The sequence below is a fragment of the Ursus americanus genome, chromosome 25 (genome assembly GCF_024610735.1).
Source record: "Ursus americanus isolate L20-20 chromosome 25, mUrsAme1.1.p, whole genome shotgun sequence".
NCBI lineage: Eukaryota > Metazoa > Chordata > Mammalia > Carnivora > Ursidae > Ursus > Ursus americanus.
The window spans coordinates 22001829-22022414 of record NC_142151.1 but is presented as its reverse complement, the minus strand read 5'-3'; the positions used below and the strand labels follow the sequence as shown (position 1 = coordinate 22022414).

General features: G+C 38.9%; 1 long non-coding RNA gene across 2 annotated transcripts in view; it reads right to left on the bottom strand.

Annotated features, from left to right (window-relative positions):
* The window catches only part of LOC123801702 (uncharacterized), a 39214-nt gene that overhangs the window by 11622 nt on the left and 7006 nt on the right, over nt 1–20586 (bottom strand). For both annotated transcript variants that reach the window (XR_015721639.1, XR_006782317.2), the window contains exon 2: nt 4863–4939. This is a non-coding gene — a long non-coding RNA (uncharacterized LOC123801702). The remainder of the gene's footprint in view (nt 1–4862; nt 4940–20586) is intronic.

The window sequence follows — 20586 nt, the reverse complement described above, 5'->3', positions numbered from 1 at the left end:
GATCTTTAAAAAAATAAAAATAAATAAATGTAAAACTACAAGCATTCATTTTTCTTTTACAGGTCTATGGGTTGCTTGCTCCTTGGCTATTCCAGGCAAGAAACTTTTTTTTTTTTTTTAAGATTCTTAGTTTCCGGGTTCCAAGTTCTAGGTTGAAGGTTGGGTTCAGATGTGCTACATGTGTTACTATAGCAGCCACCCAGGTCAAGTCACCACAGCACAAGGAGACGAGAAGCCTGTGTTCACGTAATTTCTTATTACATCATCATATACTGTTGATTAAAGCAAGTCACATGGCCAACCCCCAAGTCAGTAGGGCAGGGAAAAAGAAACTCTGCCAAGTCAGAAGAGGAGTAGAGTGAATTTTTGCAGAACACCAATGTATTAGACCAAGATTTCCAGGAAAAAGGGCACAGAAGGGGGTAGAAAGGATAGATTCCCAAGGGTAGGACACAGAAAAGCTGAATTCGGGGCATGATTAGAGATGGAAAAGCCCCCTCCAAAACACCACCTACCAGGAAGTAATATGGAGGACCCACTTGAGTGTGTGTAATGATAGTAGTGATGAAATGCTACAAAATATCATTAAAAAAATCCATCACAGCCTTCAAAAAAAAATGAAATCTTGCCATTTGCAATGACATGGATGGAACTAGAGGGTATTATGCTAAATGAAATAAGTCAATCGGAGAAAGACAATTATCATATGATCTCAGTGATATGCGGAATTTAAGAAACAAGGCAGAGGGTCATAGGGGAAGAGAGGAAAAAATGAAACAAGATCAAACCAGAAAGGGAGACAAACCAGAAAGGGAGACAAACCATAAGAGACTCTTAACTTCAGGAAACAAACAGAGGGTTGCTGGAGGAGAGAGGGGTGGAGGGATGGAGTGGCTGGGTGATGGACATTGGGGAGGATATGTGATATGGTGAGTGCTGTGAATTGTGTAAGACTGATGAATCACAGACCTGTACCGCTGAAACAAATAATACATGATATGTTAATTTAATAAATAAATAAATAAATAAACATTGGTAGTGCTGAGAGAGAAGAATCAACAAATGACGAAAACATTACAATTTATTTTTGATTGCATACAATAAATTATATCTCCTTGTGTGGGCTGCTTATCTTTTATGATTCACAATCTTTAGGTACAATAACTGCCACAAATAACATTAAATATGTCAAATTGTGTTATTTTAGTTATAGTAGAAAAGTTTATATACTGTTTATAGATTTTTGTCATGCAATTTGATCTTTCGCTCATAACTAGAGGGATCCATGATCTAAACTAGAGTGGAAGCTAAGATAATAGAAACAAAAGAATATAATAGCTCTTTGGCAGAAATCATTAACATAAAAAATTGGTTAAATAATTGAATTATATTTAAGAGATAGATAAATCCAAGATATTTTTGTATACAAGCCTATGTGACTTCTTGAATAGTACAATCAACAAAAGCCAGAGAGTTGTGAGGGGTCTGAGAAATAATCTATGATATTGTGATTTATAATAAAAAATATATATTTGATCTTTGTCTCATTCCTGGCACAGAGCTCCTGAAGCCCTTGTAAATTCCTAAGAGATAAGAGCACTGGGAGAAGTTTCTGCTCTAAAGAGGCAACTCTAGGTGGGCTCCTGGATGGCTTGTGGATGCAGGCTGGTAACCGGAAAGCCTAAGCCATGATTAGAAATTTGGAATTTTCAGCCTCACACCTCACACCCCAGGGGAGAGGAGCTGGAAATGGAGTCAATAGTTGATCATTAGTGTATGAGGAAGCCTCCATAAAATCCCAATAGTATGGGGTTCAGAGGGCTTCCATGGTTGGTTAACACATCCACATACCCCAGTTCTACGGAGATAGAGGCTCCTGTGCTCAGGACCCTCCCATAGCTCGCCCTATGTATCTCTTCATCTGGCTTTTCATCTGTATCTTTCATCATACTACTTAATAAACTGGCAAACATGTTTCCCTGGGTTCTGTGAGTCACTTTATCAAATTAATTGAATCTGAGAAGAGGATCATGGGAACCTCAGACTTATTGCCAGTCAGAAGCACAGGTGACAACCTGGACTTGTGATTGGCCTCTGAAATGGGGTGGGAGTAGTTTTGTGGGACTGAGGCTTTAAGCTGTGGGATCTGATGCTATCTACAGGTAGATAGGGTCAGAATTGAATTGAGTTAAATTGTAGGACACCCAGCTGGTGTTGGAGAATTGTTTGGAGTGGAGAAAAAACTCTCATACATTGAAATTGGATGCAGAATCTTAATCTCCAAAATGACTGTCAACTGTTCTTCTCAGTCCTATGCAACTTTTCTTATCCAGATTGCCTTGTGACTTGTTTTGACCAATGAACTATGGCAAAAGTTATATTGTACAGTTATGCTGTGCAGTTAAGGACCTTTCTGTTAAGGGATCATCTTGAACATTTTAGCCTTAGCTGGGCTCCCAGCTGAATGTAGCCAGAAGAGTAATCCTAGTGAATACCATGTTAACAGGGGTGCCTGGGTGGTTCGGTGGGTTAAGCGTCTGCCTTTGGCTCAGGTCATGATCCCAGGGTTCTGGGATCAAGTCCCATATTGGGCTCCCTGCTCAGTGGGGAGCCTGCTTCTCCCTCTCCCTCTGCCTGCCGTGCCACCTGCTTGTGCTTGCTCTCTTTCTCTCTCAAATAAATAAATAAAATCTTTTTAAAAACATAAAAAATAAAGCTAAGCATACACTTAAACCATAACCCAGCAATTCCACTCTTTGGTATTTATTCAAAAGAAATGAAAACATATACCTACAAAAGGACTTGATCCTGAATATTAATAGCAATTTTATTCTTAATAGCTCTAAACTGGACGCAACCCACCAAGAGGTGAATGGAGGGGTGCCTGGGTGGCTCAGTTGGTTGGGCGTCCAACTCTTGATTTTGGCTCAGATCCTGATATCAGGGTCCTGAGATTGAGCCCCAAGCCAGTCTCCACACTGGGCATGGAGCTACCTTTCTCTCCCTCTCCCTCTGCCCTTCCCCCTACTTCTCTCTCTCTCTTTCTAAAAAAAAAAAAAAAAGGTGGATGGAATGGATGAGCAAATAGATTTCCTTTTATTGTTAAGTAGCCTTTCATTGTATGGATGTAGTATTGAAGTACCACATTTTTTCGTTCTCTCTAAATAAACAAATAAATCTTTAAGGTTATACAGGGTGACTGGATGGCTCAGTTGGTAGAGCACATGACTTTTTTTAAAAAAAGTTTTTATTTATTCATTCATTTATTTGGAGCATGAGTGGGGGAAGGGGCAGAAGGAGAAGTGAGAATCTTAAGCAGTCTCTGCACTGAGTGCCAAGCCTGATGTAGGGCTTGATCTCATCACCCTGACCTGAGCTGAAATCAAGAGTCAGATGCTTAACCAACTGAACCACCCAGGTGCTCTGAACATGTGACTCTTGATCTCATGGTTGTGAGTTCAAGCCCCACATGGAGTGTAGAAATTACTTTAAAATAAATAAAAGAACTTCCAAAAAAAATGGCTGTATAGTTTGCACTTCCACCAGCAACTCCCAATTATTATGAACTGAATTGTGTCCCTCCACTTAAATTTATCTGTTGAAGCCCTAACCCCCAATGTAACTGTATTTGGAGATAGAGCCTTTAAAGATAAAATAAAGGCTAAATGACTTCATAAGGTGGGGACCTACTCCAATAGGACTAGTGTCCTTATAAGAAGAGAAGAGACACCAGAAGTCCACACACACAGAGGACCGGTGATATGGTGGTGATATGGTGGCCATTTGGAAGTCAAGAAGAGAGGCTTCTCCAGAAACCAACCCTGTCAGTACCTTGATTTTTGACTTCCAGCCTCCAGAACTGTGAAAGAAAATTTTCTGTTGTTTATGCCTCTTAGACATACTCTGTGATAGCAGCCAGAGCAGACTAATACAGGTATGTAGCAGTATCTCATTGTGGTTTTAGTCTTCATTTCCCTAGTGATTAATAATCTTAAACCTCTGTTCGTGTATTTATATGACATCTCTAGCTCTTCTTGTGAGTATGTGTTTCTATTTAATTACAAATATTAGTACATCAAAACCAATTTTTGCTCTACAAATTTCTTAATTTGTTAGGATCATTGTTTTTACCTTGATGCTGTGATTCATCAGCATTTGTGTTTGCATAATCTTTGTAAAAATTAGGTTTCAATGCTGAAATTTTTATTTTTATCTTTTATTTTTTAAAAAGATTTTATTTATTTATTTGACACAGAGAGCGAGATGTGAGAGAGAGAGAGCACAAGCAGGGGGAATGGCAGGCAGGCAGAGGGAGAGGGAGAAGCGGGCTCCCCACTGAGCAAGGAGCCCAAATCAGGGCTCGATCCCAGGACCCCTGGATTACAACCTGAGCTGAAGGCAGATGCCCAACTGACTGAGTCACCCAAGCACAACACAATGCTGAAATTTTTAAATGAAATTTACAATAGCCTTCACAATGTTATAAGTTCAGATGTTTCATCTTAGACAGAATGACCTTCCAAAAACTTTATATTGATTTCATGAATTAGATAAAGAAAAACAAAACCATTATTGAAATGAATGGATTTTCTGTTTGAAGTATCCAATAACACCAACATAAAAGCAGGCATCATTTAACTGTTTGTAAAGTTCTTATTCTGCTAATGGAGCCAACACATTAACAGCTATTGCTCCACTTTTCATAAGTGCATAAGAAAGCAGTCAATAAGAAAATGAGTGAAATTAACTGAAACAGTCCTTTAATCTAATGCATCATATAGTGATATGTAGGTGGGCTTTCTACACCGGCTTGTGTTAAATTTTTGTCTTTCAGCATAGTCTCTTTTTTAAAAAGTACTCACTTTTGAAGTAGATGTCAATGCTTCTTCAACTGCTTTGTCTTCTGGATTTTCAGTAGTCAGTACTATCACTACGGCCCCTGTGGCGGATGTAAATAGTGGCAAACACATTGTCCAAGTTACACTTCCATCATCAATGGAAATACAATACTGAATTTTTCATTAAACATGCATGTTATGGTTGAATTATGTTGTGTTCTTCTCTAAAAACTCATATATGTTAAGGTCCTAGACTCCAGTACCACAGAATATGTTCTTATTTGGGCCTAGGGTTTTATAGATTTAATTAGTTAAGATGAGGTCATACAGGAGCAGGGTGGGCCCCTAATCCAATATGACTGGTGTCCTTATCAAAAGGCTAAATCTGGATACAGGCATGTGCACAAGGAGAATATCATGTGAAGATAAGGAAAGAGATCAGGGTGATGTTTCTAAATGCCAAAGATTGCTAACAAACTGCCAAAAGCTAGGGGACAGGCAAGGAATAGATTCTCCTAAACAGCCCTCAGAAAAAACCTACCCTCCCAATACTTTTCAGACTTCTAGCCTCCAGAACTGTGATACAACAAATCTCTGTTGTTCAAGCCACCCAGTTTGTGGTACTTGTTACATGGAAGCCCTAGAAAACTAATACCTGGGTCCATGTGTTGGAGGTAACCACATAATGAGAAGGTCTCTTAATTTACTATCGTGTAGAAAAAAATGCTAATGTAAAAAGGAATAAAAATGTGATACTTGAAGCTCATATATGTATTGTTAATATTGTTAATACATCAATAGTATTGGGGTGCCTGGGTGGCTCAGTCAGTTTGGCTCGGGTTGTGATCTCAGGGTTGTGAGATCTGGCCCCACGTGAGGCTCCGTGCTCCGTGCTGGGTCTGCTTGAGATTCTCTTCCTGCCCCTCCCTGCTCATGCTCTCTCTGTCTCTGTCTCTCTCTCTCTCTCTCCCTAAAAAAAATAAATAAATCTTCAAAAAAAAAAAAAAAAGCTTAATAGTATCTGTAACAATTGTTTAAAACTGAAAACAACCAGAATTTTTCAGGTAGGAGTAGTTTATCATTGCTACATTCATGGTGCAAATAAAAAAAATCAAACCAATTTTTAGTAAGTTTTAGCATTGTTTTAAAATTCCCCTGGCAACGTTTCAGAAGCAATCAGGATCAAACAGCATTAGATAGCCATGCTGCTAGATCTTTATCATAGAAAACATTTCAAGTTCACTCCTGTTTTGATTTTCGTGGCAGTGTATTCACACTGGGTATTACCACGTAAATAATCTGTGAGTGCAAGTTGCCATTATTCTATATAGTGGCTTTAGGATACTTAACAAATACTTTCAATTCTTTCATTATTATTATTAATTTGATTAGGTATGTTTGTAACTTACAAAATATGAATGCGAATGCACCACATGTAATTTTTTTCTTGTAATAAGAAACATCCGTATTATAACACAACTCTACCGTGCAAAGCTTCCTTCCAAGGAAGCTCTTTCACTGGGTTCTTGAACAGATGGTTGGATATAGGTAGCACTACTAAAAGTTCAGAACTTACAATGTCTTTCAGAATTTTTAAAATAAACTGTAAACGAACAGGCGGGCTTTTTGTTTTGTTCTTTAGGGATTTTGTTTGCTTTGTCTTACATTTTAGTTACTAAAGCCTTACAAGGTTATGTAGCGAGAAACCATCTTCTGCACCACAAATAGACAAGAGAATGCTATCAATATTTGTTTATTGTAATGTGAATCTATACTGGTGAAAACAACTTTTTATTCCCTTATTAAAACTTTCGTGTCCTTTTGGGGTGCCTGGCCAGCTCAGTCAGTAGAGCATGTGACTCTTGACTTTGGGGTTGTGAGTTCAAGCCCCTGTTGGGTGTAGAGATTACTTAAAGATAAAATCTTAAAAAAAAAAACCAACAAAAAACCAAAAATAAAATATTTTTTATATAAAGATTTTACTTATTAGAGCATGAGCAGGGGCGAGGGGCAGAGGGAGAGGGAGAAGCTGAGCAGTGAGCCTGATGTGGGACTTGATCCCAGCACCCTGGGATCATGATCTGAGCTGAAGGCAGATGCTTAACTGACTGAGCTCCCCCACGTACCCTAAAATAAAATCTTAAAAAAACAAAAAATAAATGAAATAAAATTCCCCTGGCAATATGCCCACTTTGTGCCCACTCCTAGGGTAGACTGCTCCCACCACCTTACCCTTGATACACTACTGATCCACACCTTTGTCTAGTGCCCTCCTATATTGACTCTAAACTTGACCTAATGATTTGCTTTGGCCAATGCTACATGAGTAATCATGACAAAAACAGAGCCTTAGAAAAACACGTATATTGGGGCTAGCTCTTTCTTGTAGTCTTGAGATTGCCATATGAAGAAGTCTGGACTAGTCTGCTACACGGGGGATCACATGGTCCTACCAAAAGCAGCACTTACCACAAGACTTGTGAGTGAGGTCTTTTTTATAGACCAGCCCTGGTCAGGCTATCGGATGACTGCAGACACATGAGTAACCCTAGGTGAGAGCAGCAGAAGTATCTCCCACTTAAGCCCAGCCCAAATTCCTCCGATCCATGGAATTATGAGCAAATAAAATGGATGTTGTTTAAAGCCACCAAATTTTGGGGTTTTTATGCAGCAATAGATAACTAAAGCATCATCATAAGGATTTTGGCTTTTACTCTGAGTGAAATGGTTCTATGAACTGAACTGTGTCTCCTCCCTGCCCCCCTCACATGCTGAACCCCTCATGTGACTATATTGAAGATAGAGCCTTTATAGAGGTAAGTAAGGTTAAATGAGGTCATAAGGGTAGGGCTCTGATCCAATAGTGTCCTTATATGAAAAAACACTGGAGCGCTTCCTCACATTTTCTCTGATATGTGAGGATATAGCAAGAAGACAGCCTTCAAACCAGCAAGGGAGCTTTCACCAGAATCCAACCAGGTTGGTACCCTGATCTTGGATTTCTGATCTCTAGACCTGTGAGAAAACAAAGTTCTGTTGGTTGAGCCACCCAGCTTATGGTATTTTGTTATGGTGGCCCAGGCTGTCTGATACATATAGGAAGATAATAGTTTTTGAGCCAAGGAGTAACATGATCTGAAATTTCAAAAAAATTATTCTGGCCGCTATGTTAAAAAAAAAAACAAACAGAAAACCCTAGGTAGGTAACCAAGGGAGTAAACAAGAAGACCAGTTAGAAAGATGGTGGACTGATCTAGATAAGATATAATAGTGACTTGGACCACTTGGGTCGTAGCTGTACAGATGATGAGAAATGGTAAGAATCTGATTTCTGAATCTACAAACAAGTTTGTTGACAAATTGAATGTGAGGTACAAAAAGAGACAGTCAAGGATGGCTCAAAGATTTTTTGTCTAAGCAAGTAGACAGATGAGATCATTTAATGAGATGGGGAAGAATGCAAGCAGCAATTTGGGAAGGACCTACTAGTGAGATCAGGAATTCTGTTTGAGAATATTAGGTTTGAAATACCTATTATGATTATGCACCCAATATCAATGTGTGCATTTCCCCCCCCACAATTTTCTAACATCAGCTGGGTATCCTACAATTTAACTCATTTCTGACATCATCTACCTGATAGTAGTGTCAATCCCATGGGATAAGGACTCAGTCCTACAAGACCGCCCTCCCCCCACTTCAGATGGCAGCGCAAATCCAGGTTGTCACTTATATCTCTGACCAAATGACTATGGGTTGGAGACTCCAACAACCCCCCTCCTTGGGTTTGATTAACTTGCCAGAGCGACTCTGATAACTTAGAGAACCATTTACTTGCTAGATTACCGATTTATTATGAAAGGATAATTCAGGAGCAGCCAGATGGAAGAGATGCATAGGGCAAGGTATGTCGGAAGGGACATGGAGCTTCTGTGTCCTCTCCAAGAGTGCCACTGTCCCCAAACCTCCATGTGTTCACAAACTTGGGGGTTCTCTGACCCTTGCCTTTTGAGTTTTTATGAAAACTCCAATTCTGTAGGCATGATTGATTAAATCACTGGCCATAGATTCAACTTCCAACCTCCTTTCCCCAGAGGTCAGGGGGGTAGGATTGAAAAATTCCAACCATCCAATCCCCAGGTTGGTTCCCCTTGCAGGCAGCCCCCATTCTTGTTGCTTTCCAAAAGTCTCCTCATTAACATAAACTTAGGTATGGTTGAAAGAGGTTGGTTTTGAATATCAAGACACATCCATCACTCTTATTACTCAGGAATTCCAAGGGTTTTAGGCGCTCTATGGGAGAAATGAGATGAAGACCAAATACATATTTCTTATAAATCACGATATCATACCTATACGCATCCAGTCAACGGGAGAAATATTCAGGCTGGAGACATAAATTTAGGAGTTGTGAGAATACATAATTTAAAGCCATGAGACTAAGAATTAGCTAGGAACTGAGAGTAAACTGAGAAGGGGAAATACAAAGATTAAGTCCTGGGACACTTGAATGTTCAGAGCAACTACTTTCCAATTATGGTTTGTGGCTCCATGGGGTCCTCTGAGATCTTTACATGGGGGCCTGGAGGTCAGAACTATTTTTGTAACAATACACAAAAATATCTGCCATTTTAAAAAACTGTATTAACAATTGCATTGGAAATACAAAAACAATGGTGGGTAAATATGCTGCCACTTTAACACAAATCAAGACAGTATCATTGAACTCTATTAGAAACCGTTGTACTTTTCATCACTGCTCTTGTAGTTAAAATAAAGGTGCCAGTTTCATTGGAAAATGTTCTTGAGGACAGAATAAACATTATTCATTAAATCTCAACCCTTAAGTACATATTTATTTAACATTCTATCAACATGGAAAGTCCTTTTACAGAACTTTTAGTACAAGCCAAAGAACTATGCCTGTCTTAAAGAAAGACACTTGTGCCACTGTTTGAATTGCAAGTTAGACTAACTGATATTTTTCATGAAACAAAATTTTTACTTGAAAAAATGACTAACAGAAAAAAATTATGCTTTTTCAGACTTGGGTTTTTAATAGACATTTTCTTGAAAATGAACCAAGTGACCTTGCCACTTCAAGGAAAACAACTGATGGCATTTGTTGCCAGTGATAAAATTTGAACTTTCAAGCAAAACTTAGAATTTTGGAAGACTTATAGCTGCCCCTGTGAGCTTGATGAGACAGGTGGTGATAATAGCAAATCTAATTTTTTTGGCTATCATAAAATGAGATGGGCAGACATTTGGAAGATCAGCATAATTCAGGGAAACAATATTTTCCTTTTTTTTTTAAGATTTTATTTTTTTAAGTAATCTCTACACGCAATGTGGGGCTCGAACTCATGACCCCGAGATCAAGAATAGCATGCTCTTGGGGCACCCAGGTGGCTCAGTCAGTTAAGCATCCAACTCTTGAGATCAGCTCATGATCTCAGGGTCCTGAGATGGAGCCCTGTGTAGGGGCTTCATGCTCAGCAGGGAGTCTGCTTGAGCTCTCCCCCTCTGCCTCTGCTCCTCACCTCCCTCAGGCTCTCTCTCTGTGTCTCAGATAAATAAATAAATCTTAAAAAAGAAATACTCCTTCCTTTTCCAAATACATATCCGTGTGAGGTCAGATGTTCTTCATATGCTTCAACCAAAGCAACCTATTACAATAGATTAGCTGTTAAATTGGACCAGGAGTGGGCAATTTTTTTTTTAAGATTTTTTTTTTTAAGATTTATTTATTTATCTATTTGTCAGAGAGAGAAAGAGGGACAGAGCACAAGCAGGGGGAGCGGCAGGCAGAGCAGGTGGAGGGAGAAGCAGGCTTCCCGCCAAGCAGAGAGCTGGATGTGGGACTCGAACCCAGGACCCAGGGATCTGACCCAAGCCAAACGCAGATGCCCAATGGACTGAGCCACCCAGGTATCCTGCAATTTTTTTCTATAAAAGTCCATATACTAAAAAAAACCTATATTTCAAGATTTGAGGGCCATATGATCTCTGTCACAAATATGCAACTCTTCCATTGTAGTGAGAAAGCTGCCATAAGCAATACAGAAGTGAATGAGTATGGCTGTCTTCCAGTAAATCCAGTAAAATAGGCAGTGGGCTGAGTTTGGCCTGTAGGCTGTAGTTTGTGGATCCCTAGACCTCTAAGCTGAACATTAATGAGATTTTTACAAATTTAAAACAATGTCAGTCTTATAACCTATTTGTTTTGGAAAAGACAGTTTTCTTTTTCATAAAAATCATATTTATATTAACATGTAATTGATTTATAATTATTATTTTTAAATGAATTGATAGATAATTATTGTAAAAGTCTCAATTTTAATTTCCACTGGAGTAAATATAAATAGATACAAGACACATAACCAAAAGTTTTTGAGGTTCTCAATAATTTTTAAGATAGTGTAAAGGGGGTCCTGGGACTAAAAAGTTTGAGTACTACTGGTTTAAAAGTTGGGGACATGAGAAGGAACCAACAAGCGAGACAGGAGGACCAACTCTTGAGGAAGTAGGAAAACCAGAAATGTGAATTCCTGGAAGCCAAGTCAAGAAATTCTTTCAAGGAAGATGGTGTAAGGTTAACTGTGTCCGTTGATAATAACCTTGTCAAAATGCTAATGAAGAAATCAATAGACAGGGAAGTGTTATGCTTCAAGGGAGAGAAGGACTAATCATTTTCTGTAGGACACTGGAGAAGAGGAAGGTGATGGTATCCAGAGCACTGGTTGAAGACTTTGCTTTAAATGAGTGAAAAGTCCCACTTCTATTGAAACAAGAGGTAGTAAATAAAGGATGAGGACAACTACAGACAAATTTGTAGGTGCAGAAGCAGGAAACTGAGGGAGTGCCAATCTGATGGCTTCTATTTTCACTTAGAAGTAGGAGGTGCCGCATCTGTTAAGATGAGGGGGTGAAATGTTTGGAGGCTTAGAGGAGTGAAAAAAGTGAAAGTCTGAAGAAAAGAGAGCTGACTAGGGAAATTAGAAGGAAATCCTGGTAATGTTGAGTTTCCAGGTGGGGTTTAGGATCATGAATATATCACTATATGCACCAATCAGCATAATTGTTGGTTTTTCTCTAGCAAATATTTAACAGTCCAAGCGTTAGTACAGAGATTACAGGCAACAGACCTGCTGGACAGGGGTAGGTAAGTTTTTTTTTCTGTAAAGAGACAGATAGTACATATTTTAGGATTTGTGGGCCAGATGGTCTCTATTACAGCTATTCAACTCAGGCTCTGTAGTGTGAAATCAGCCATAGACAATATGTAAATGAATGAGCATGACTATATATTCAAATAAAACTATTTATGGACACTAGAATTTGAATTTAATATAATTTTCATGTGTGATAAAATATCCTTATTTTGAATTTTTTAACCAGTTAAAAATGTAAAAATAATTATTAGCTTTTGAGCCACACAATAATAGGCAGCAGGTAAATTTGGTCTGCAGTGCCCAGCTTGTGAACCTCTGCTGTACTAGACTGGGGCAGATCATTATTATTTTTCCAAGATTTTATTTATTTGTCAGAGAGAGAGAGAGAGCACAAGTACAAGCAGGGGGAGCAGCAGGCAGAGGGAAAAGGCAAGCTCTCTGTTGAGCAAGGAGCCCCATGCGAGACTTGATCCCAGGACTCTGGGATCATGACCTGGGCTGAAGGCAGATGCTTAACCTACTGAGCTACCCAGGTGTCCCTAGACTGTGGCAGATTAGAAAAAGTTGCACCCTCAGGGAAGAACTACCGCAGGACTTTGAATAGAGCCTGGGTTGGCTTCCACTTGTTCCCTTTGTAGGGTGCTCTTATGTAATATATAACATGCATCAATTTTATTTTATTTTATTTTATTTTATTTTATTTTATTTTATTTTATTTTATTTTTATTTTTAAGTAGGTTCCACGCCCAACATGGGGCTTAAACTCATGACCCTGAGATTAAGAGTTGCATGCTCTACTGACTGAGCCAGCCAGGCACCCAAACGTGCATCTATTTATATGATGGTCCTGACAGAGTTAGTCTATCAGGTGATATGACAGGCAGAAACAAAGTATGGGAATTGAGGATATCGATACAAAATGTCTGAAGTGATGCACCACTGCAATATAAACAGGATAGAAATAGAAGTGAAAGTGGAAGGCAGCTGATAGACATGCCCATGTCAGAGGGTCAAGAGCAACTAAGTCTTGATGAGCTAAAGGAACTGATGGTTAACAGAAGTGACTAAGGGAAGAATTGGAGGGAAGATCAAAGTCCTAGAGTGGTATGTTTGCATGTAAGATGTTAGAGTAAAAGAGCTCCAGGTTAATAACAGGATATGGATGGGTCACCCAGGGGTCAAAGTCTTGGACGAGAAAGAGGTAATGACCAAGTTGTCAATATGTGACAGTACCAACAAAGGTTAGAGGTTGATGTTATGAATCATAATGGAACAGACAGAGTGAAAATGTAATGATCTGAAAATGGTTCAGGGACAAAGTGAAGACCCATTAGTTGCTCTAACACATGCCTGACACTCCCTGGTCATCTCCCTTCCAAAAATTAGCTCCCAACCTTTTGCTCCTGTACTACAAGGAATTAGGTCCTTCAAGATCCTTTTCTTTCCTACCATAGAATGGGTCTGGCAGGAAGACAATATAGTGAAGAACCTTAGAGGCTAACACGTGAGGGAGCAGAAAAACTTGGGATTTGCTTTGAAAAATTCATATTTTTCAATTGCCTACTAGAATCTCTGAGTTGAATGTATTAGAGTCTTCTTAAGCTCAATATGCCCAAAATAGACTTTAATTTCCTCCTTAACACACTCTACCCTTTTCCCTATCTACACTTTTGCTTCCCCTTGAGTATATTCTCTCAAAGACTAACCCTCCCTGCCACAATTCCTTTCACAGCTTTCTTTAATCCATCCAACTGTCTTTATAGCCACTGTTACTTCTCTGCTTCAGGTTCTCATCGTCTCTCACCTAATAATCTCAATAATTTTCCGAATAACCCTGACTTTATTTGAGATTTTCAGAAATTGCTCATCATGGATTTTCTTTTTACATTAATTTTTATTTTTATTTTTATTTTATTTTTTTTTTTAAAGATTTTATTTATTTATTTGACAGAGATAGAGACAGCCAACGAGAGAGGGAACACAAGCAGGGGGAGTGGGAGAGGAAGAAGCAGGCTCATAGCAGAGGAGCCTGATGTGGGGCTCGATCCCATAACGCCAGGATCACGCCCTGAGCTGAAGGCAGACGCTTAACCGCTGTGCCACCCAGGCGCCCCTAATTTTGATTTTTAAAAATATTTCATTGGGGCACCTGGCTGGCTCAGTCAGTACAGTGTATGACTCTTGATCTCAGGGCCCTGAGTCCGAGGCCTGTGCTGGGTGTAGAGATTACTTAAAAATAAAATCTTAAAAAAATATACTTCACTAAAAAGTCACTTGTTTACTGAGTCTTTTGGGGCCTCCTTAAATTGTACATACAAAGCAAGCGCTTCACTCACTTCACCCTTGTTCCAGCCCTACTTACTACCTCTGTCTTATCTCTTGCAATCTGTTTTCCATTCAGCAAATACAGTCAACTAAAATACATATATAGTCATGTCACATTTCTGCTTAAAATTCTTCAGTGACTCCCTCTCAGGTTAATGAAAGAAGACCTGCTGGTCCCTGCTTACTATTTTAGCCTCTTTTGTAGATTTACTCATCATCACCATGACTAACATTATGCAAGAGCACAGAATGAACACATTGTTTTTAGAGCTTTACATGTATTATCTCATCCTATATGATGAGGTGGGGTGAATACTATTATTTTATTTATATATTATTTTATAGCCAAAGACATGTTAAGTGTAAAGTTCTGTAATTCCTCGCATCTAGGTCTCTTGTAGGCTTTTTCACATGCTTCCACTGTCTGGAAGACTCTTCAGTCTCCTCTAGTTACTTCCTGTGGTAGGCTAAATAATGCCCCCTTCTCCCACAGAGACATTCACATCCTAATCCGAAGAACCTTTTACCTTACATGGTAAAAGAGACTTTGCAGATATGATTAGTTTAGAATTTAATAAGAGTTTTGAAATCTTGGATTATTTGAGTGGGTCCAATGTAGTCACAAAGGCCCTCACAGCAGGGAGGCAGGAGGATCAGAGTGAGAAAGAAGATGAGATATGGAAGTCGAGGTCAAAGGGATGCCATTGCTGAAAGGGGGCCATGAGCCAAGGAATGTATGTGGTCTACAGAAGTAGGAAAGTGTAAGGAACAGATTCTTCTCTAGAGCATCCAGAAGGAATACAGCCCTGTGGACACCTTGATTTTGGACTTCCAATGTCCAGTGACCAGAACTGCAAGAAAATAAATTTGTGCTGTTTTTTCAATTGATATATAATTGGCTTATAACATTATATTAGTTTCAGGTATAAAACATAATTATTTGATATATTGTACATATTGTGAAATGACTACCATGATGTTTAATTAACACCCATCACTACACAGTTACATTTTTTTCTTGTGATAAGAACTTTTAAGATCTACTCTCTTAACATCTTTCATTAAGTATAGTTACCATGCTGTACAAATATATGTTGTTTTAAGCCACTAAGTTCGTGGCAGTTTGTTACAGCAGCAATAGGAAACACTTCTCACGGAAGACTTTTCTGATCCTCCACCTCCCCGGCAACTGGATTAACCACTCCTCCCTAATGTTTGCTCAACTCCCTGTCCTTGCCTCTCCCATAGCATTTGCCTTGCTGCATTGCTTTTCTCTGTTAGAAGCCCACCTCTACCTCTAGGCTGTATGTTCCTCCAACAGGGATCATGGTGTTCTGCTTTATCACCACAGCCTAACTTAAAGATACACACCTGCGGCTCAACAGGTATTTGCTGGGTGAATGAATGAATGTGACTTCTCAATCAAAGAGGGCTAAGATTACATATTTACATTAAAATCATATGTAGTGGCTATTTAGTTTAAAGTGCAACTGAATTTGTCTTCCTAGCAAGAATAAAAAAGGCACAGAGTGGACTCTTTCCGAAATGCCCCATGATCATAAAAGGAAGAAGTGGTTACCTCAACAATGAGAAATCTGCTTTCCTTAGAGAAACCAAGTAACAAAACAAGAGAGAGTGAAATAATTAAGAAATTTTGAGGTTTAGCAGGGGCTTCTAAGTTTTTTACACAGTGAGACATATGCCTAGACATGACATAACGTGCCCACTACCGGAAGTTTTTATTTATGACAATTGTGAATTAAATGTGGCTGTGCTGGGCTTCCTACTAACATATATGACTCACTCCATCATGAGTCAGAGCCACATGACGTTTTATTTATTCTTATCTTCCTTTTGTCGTAAGTCTTTGTTACACCCTAGTTTCACAGTGTAATTTTAGTATGCTGATTCTCAAAGGTAGGTGTCATTACAGAATTGTGAGGGGTCATTACAGAGTCACCTGAGTTTCTCTTCCATCCTCTACCTTACCACCTGTTCAGAAGTCTGGCATGGCGGCTGCGTTCTCCGTTCAGGGTACTACAAGGCTGAAACCAAAAAGTCAGCTGGGCTGAGTTTTTGTCTGGAGGCTCTGGGGAAAAAATCACTTCTAAGCTCATTGATATAATATAGTTGGCAGAATTCAGTTCCTCATGATTGAAGGGCTGAAGTTCCATTTACTTGCTGGCTGTCAGCCAGGAACTGCTCTGAGCAACTAAAGGCTGCTGTTAGGTCTTCTCTCCGTGGCCACCACTGTTACTTCACAACCTGGTATGTTTGCTTTCTTCCAGGCCAGCCAGAGCACAGTTCTCAAACTTTGCCTCCTGCAATCAGCCAGAGAAAACTCCTTACTTTTTAAAGAGTTCATATGGTTAGGTCAGGCCCACCTAGATAATCTCCATATCTCAAGGTCACCTCTGCCATAGAAGAACATAATCATAAGAGGAAAAGTCATTATATTCATAGTCCCAGGAATTATTAGGGCATGTACAACATATGGGTGGAAAATTTGGTGCTATTTTAGAATTTTGCCCACCAGCACTGCACATGAAAGCTTATCAGAATGGGAAAGGGAGTGTATTTTGAAAACAATGCAACCAATAAGTAAATAAAAAACCTTAGATTTTTCTTAGTACTTTTCCTCACATTCCCAGAGAACTATTCCTTTAATGGCATTAAACTTGCACAACTCACAATTATAGAATTAGTTTCATTCGGTGTGATTAATATGACTAATGCAGTTCTTCCAGCATGACTCTTAACTTCAACTGGTCACACAATTAGCTTACGCAGGCTACCCCTGCTGGCCAATGAGTGCCCATGAGCTAACTAATCCATAAAACAATAAAACATTCTTTTGGAGAGCTAAAAATATCAGGTGGTGGTTATGGTATTATACTAGAGTTCTGCAAGTTGCTACCACCAGGGGAATCTGGGTAAATGCTACATGGGATTCCTCTATTACTTCTTATAACTGCATGTGAATCTAAAAGTTTCATCTCAAACTTAAAAGTTTAATTTAAAAAAAATCATTTTAATGTGGTGGCAAATTAGGTCTAGGTGCCACATGTCAGATATCTGAACATAGGTATTGGTTTTGCTCTTTCCAGAATTAAAAAAGCATAACCAGAGGTAGAATAGAACTGGAAGCTTGAGTGGGAAGGGTGTTTGGAATTCCCTAAGTGAGGAATCTGATAAGAGCTCAATGAATGATGAGCTAAAAAGCTCCAGAAGAGCAAAGGCTCTTTTTCAGCTGAAGTAGCAGTTTCTAGATTTTACAGAGTGGATAAACTGGCCATTCATATTTTGGAATTTGTGCATTGTTTAGAAGATTAGAAATTCAAAGCTTTTGCTAAGTTTTCTTTCTGTTATTCAGAGTACCAGATGTCCTAAGCAACAACTATGTGTTTTGTAACCACTTAATAGAGAATGATTTTTGAAAAAGCCCTGTTACACGCAACTGATGAATTATTGAACTCTACATCTGAAACTAGTGATGTTGGCTAATTGAATTTAAATTTTAAAAAAAGGGGCGCCTGGGTGGCTCAGTCAGTTGAGTGTCTGACTTTGGCTCAGGTCGTGATGTCAGAGTCCTGGGACTGAGCGCCATTATCAGGATCCCTGCTCAGCGGGGCGTCTGCTTCCCTCTTTGCCCTACCCCCCCCACTTGTGCTTTCTCTCTCAAATAAATAAAAAATAAGATCTTTAAAAAAATACATTCCTTCTAAAAAAAAGATGTTTGTTGATAAATAAATAAGTAAATAAATTTTTAAAAAGCCCCCAAGGAGCAAGGTACTTATTTTCTCCTAGACACCATTTCTGTAATTCCAGTTACCATCACCATGTGATAAGGAAGGCCCATCAGTGTTTTCTCTGTGGATAGGTTACACCCTGGCAGGGTAAGAAAAGAGCTGAAATGAGCCTTTGATTCAGTCAATTATGATGTTGACTATAAAAAATATTTTAAGGGATGCAAGGCTGGCTCAGTTGGAGCGTTCAATTTAATCTCAGGGTTTTAAGTTTGAGCCCCATGTTGGGTGTAGAGATTACTTAAAAATATATTTTTTAAAAGTATTTTAAAATAACTTTTAAATTTACATTTTAGCTTGTTACACAATGAAACATCAAGGTACTATATCCTATGATCAACTTCATTCTTTATTTATTCTATTTGACCCCAAGCAAAAAATTTCCAGGCAACTTTCTAATGCCATCCATCAGCTGTTTCTTCCTTACATCTTAGTTATTAAATCTTCATGTGTTGCTACTCCAAGCCTCTAATAATTGAGGAAATTGACGAAGGTGTCCTCATTCTGCTAATCCCTACTTATTTTTCACAAAATTACTAATCTTCAGGGAACATTGCAAACCATCATTTCTATTTCTGAGTCAGAAAACAAAAACTAGGGAAAGTTATGGATGACAAGAACTCTTGGAACATTAGATAATCTGTCTTTTATCTGGAAAGAGATGGATTTGATATACTGTCATTATAAGTTCAAGGTGCCCCAAAGCTAGGATTATTTGATTCACAATACATAACTTTTAAAAACTAAGAGTCAAAGAAAAAAGCTATGAAGAATGTTTTTGTCTTTGTATCTTACTCTATGTCATGAGAATTTTTGTATTTATGCAACACTTCAATTAAAGGAAGCCCACCTTTTAAGGCCCTAAACATAAAAAACAAAACATTTTAGTTTGATGTTGTTTTAGGCATCAAGGTCACTTTGCAAGGAAAGAAGTGACCAGGTCATGACAATGGGTCCTGACCACAGATGTACTTTTCAAACTTTGGGAACAGTGAAGGCAATAAATTTCACCAGCAGATAGCTTTTGCCCTATTGGAATGCTGCCTGAGGCCACAGTGTCAGAGCCAATCCATCCTGCTATAGAATCTATCCTGCCATGCAGAAGAGACCCGAGACCTGACAGCCAGTGACAAAGTGAGATTTTTAAGGCCACATTCCAGTGTAGTCAACCTATATGCAGTTACATGAGTGGGCCCAGCAAAACCTACAGAACTGACATAGCCAGGCCAGGTCTGAGGACGCAGAGGAGGTCCCACAGGACCAGTCAAGAGGGTCCTTCCTTGGCTTCACACAGGATAGAAATCAAATTCAAGCCAGGAGGAAGTGAAAGCAGAGTTTACTGAGTAGTGTAAGTGATCGAGGATAGCAGATGGAGTTTCTGGGAGACTCAGAAAGGAAAAGAAAATGAGTCTCTTTATTGCTTGGGGTTAGGGGTTTATACTGGAAAGGGGTCCAGGATACATGTTTCTGATGGCACACTCTGATCAAAGGTGAGTGACAGGTGAACAATACGTGCTATTTCATAAATCACTGAAGGTAGGTGGTATTGATGTCAGCGTCACTGAGGTTTGTTCAAAGCTAATGTCCTGGAACACGTTTGGGATCCAGTTCTTCGATGAGGTTTTTGGGGGCCTATGATGAAATTCAAAGAATGATTAACTTTCTTGCTTCCCCTTAGAGTGGGAACATAGCTTCTTTGATTTATTCAGATGCAAGGTGAAATACAGAACATGAGGAAATGGGGCTTAGCAGAAAAACAGCAGAGACAGAGCCTTTCCAAAAGGAAGCCCTTTAGTTTCCTCTCTCAGAACCATCCAACCAACTCACAGAACTGTGAACATAATGAATTCTTGTGAAGTCACTAAGGTTTAGGGTGGTCAAAACAGATAAGAATAGTTGAGGAAGACTTCATGGAACTCAACATGGACAAAACTAGACTCATTTTTCTTGACTTTCAGACTTCACTTTTTCTAGTAATGATACCACCATTTCTTTTACTCTGTTTTGAAACAGCTGCATTTTTTTCCCTTTCTCTCCCTGATATATAGTACTTAATTCTTATTAATTTTTCCTTAATGATTTCCTTCTCAATTCTCTTTTCTATTACCACTGTCACCATATTCATGCCAATTTAATAATGACAGTACGGCAATGATTTTTTTCTTTTTTGCTTTTGGTCTTCAGCAATTCAGTTTATCCTGAATCCTCATGTAACTGTCATTGTATCGAAATATTGTTCCAAGTATGCTTCTTTCCACCAAAAAAATTCTTCAATGGCTTCCTTTGCTTACACAAGAATGTTCTTGATCATCAGCTTTATCTACTAAATCACCCCCTTCCCAATTCTGATTGCTATGTATATTTCCAGGCATAGCCTATCTTTCTCTCGAATTATCATTTTTCTCCAAAAAAATCCCAACTCCAGCTAAACTAGCTTACTCA